Source organism: Electrophorus electricus, chromosome 9 (assembly GCF_013358815.1).
Source record: "Electrophorus electricus isolate fEleEle1 chromosome 9, fEleEle1.pri, whole genome shotgun sequence".
In the NCBI taxonomy this organism is placed as follows: Eukaryota; Metazoa; Chordata; class Actinopteri; order Gymnotiformes; family Gymnotidae; genus Electrophorus; species Electrophorus electricus.
In genome coordinates this window covers 1,295,001-1,297,063 of record NC_049543.1, presented here as the reverse complement: position 1 = coordinate 1,297,063, position 2,063 = coordinate 1,295,001, and the positions used below count along the sequence as shown (strand labels likewise).

At 45.8% G+C, this 2,063-nt stretch overlaps 1 protein-coding gene across 1 annotated transcript in view; it reads left to right on the top strand.

The window, feature by feature from the left end:
- Nucleotides 1–1,600: 1,600 nt before the first annotated feature.
- srrm4 (serine/arginine repetitive matrix 4) overlaps nt 1,601–2,063 on the top strand; it is a 54,213-nt gene continuing 53,750 nt past the window's right edge. Inside the window, exon 1 of the mRNA XM_027029164.2 lies at nt 1,601–2,063. This exon is cut by the window's right edge and continues 222 nt beyond it. The gene's annotated coding sequence lies outside the window, so the exon portion shown is untranslated.

Sequence of the window (2,063 nt, the reverse complement as noted above, 5' to 3'; positions counted from 1 at the left end):
TATCCATCCTGAAAGAAACATGTAGAACCTGTGGCAGGAACTGGGACATCTGTGTGGGCTGTTCAGTATAGACAGCTCAGAGATCGCTGTTTAGTTTACGTTTTTGCGTCATACGTTGACTAACAGGCAGCTATAGCTAATCAAGTCTAAAATGGCAAATTTAATAAAGTTGTTTATATCTCCTTATTGGATGGATATAATTATGCTACTAACAGTAGCATTTATATAAGTTACCTTTTTCACGCTATTATTTTACATGGTTAATTTAGCTAAGGTCCATAACAGGTTTTTAAAAGCCTTTTTTTTTGTTAATTCGACCTCCCTTGATTTGATTCTGTCATGACATTGATGACTGATGCTACTGACCTTCTTAATCTAAACTAAAAAGGCTTTTTTAACATACAGCATGTTTAGACAGTGATGTATAACTGTGCCTCCAATTAGATAGTAACTACTATCAAATATCAAATATTTTGATAGGCTAATCAAAAGCAAGATATATATATATATATATATATATATATATATATATATATATATATATATATATATATATATATATATATATATATATATATATATATATATATATATATATATATATATAATAGCTATTATATAATACAAAATATTCATATATTCAGAAAAAAAAGGCCAAGTGGGGCTGTTTATTCTTCGGTTTTTGTTTTTTTATTATTCGCTACGATCACAATTATATTTGAGTTCATGGTTTAGTCTTTGGAACAAAACCTTGGTGTGTTTTTTTTTGGTTTTTTTTATCATGTTGTGCTAGCCGACACCAAACTAACCTTCAGCTGAATTCGGTGCCGTGTAACTCGCCCTCGTTGCGAGTTCATTCAGCGCATCTGCCTGTTTGCGCTTGTGTTGTGCGCACTGGCCCGCGCCTGCACCTGCAGTGGAGTTGCGTCTCTGTGACAGGTGGTTACTGGAGAGGGGCGCGCTCTCTGTTGGCCGCCGGAAATGGGTCGCCTCGAGGGCACGCCGCCTGACACATGCTCCGTCTGCTGCCTCCGCGCTGGGCCGGCTCTCGCCACTTTTGTTATGCTGATTAAGGCAGGGGGCTTTGTCCGACAGAGAGAGAGCGAGAGAGAGAGAGAGAGAGAGCGAGAGCGGGATAGAGAGAGAGGGGGGGAATAGAGAGAGAGAGAGAGAGAGAGAGAGAGAGAGAGAGAGAGAGAGAGAGAGAGAGAGAGCGGGATAGAGAGAGGGGGGGGAATAGAGAGAGAGAGAGAGAGAGAGAGCGAGAGCGGGATAGAGAGAGAGGGGGGGAATAGAGAGAGAGAGAGAGAGAGAGAGAGAGAGAGAGAGCGGGATAGAGAGAGAGAGAGCGAGAGCGGGATAGAGAGAGGGGGGGGAATAGAGAGAGAGAGAGAGAGAGAGAGCGAGAGCGGGATAGAGAGAGAGGGGGGAATAGAGAGAGAGAGAGAGAGAGAGAGAGAGCGAGAGCGGGATAGAGAGAGGGGGGGAAGAGAGAGAGAGAGAGAGAGAGAGAGCGGGATAGAGAGAGAGGGGGGAATAGAGAGAGAGAGAGAGAGACCCACTCCCCAACCGGGCCCCAAGTCTCTATCTTAACGTCACAAGCTGCGCGTGACAAAACAAGCCACCGGCTGCGGGGTTTTTTCACTCGCTCTCTCGCAGTCACACACACGCGCGCACTCTCTCAAACAGTCACGCACAGCGGCACATATTCAGTTTAGGGTTTGCCTTCTCGCGCTCTTCTCAAAGGCGCGGTGTTTTTGTTGTTTTTTTTTATGTATCTCATAAGCTTCTGGGAGTGACGGTCGCGAGCGGGAGCGGGGGAGGAAACGCGGAGCGTAGGATGCCGAACCACTAAAGAACAGCTGCTCCTCGCGTGCCTAGCGCCTTTTATCCGGTCCAGCTAAAGGCTGAACCGGTCTGTCCAGTGTGCACGTGAACGCGACCACGTCTGCACGCTGAAACAAAGACTTGCCGACCGTCTGTCGAGCATTCAGAACTTGGACAGCTCCCATGAGGTGCCGCGTGCGCGAAAGGAAAAACTCTTTAACGGCGTCTCCGATTGT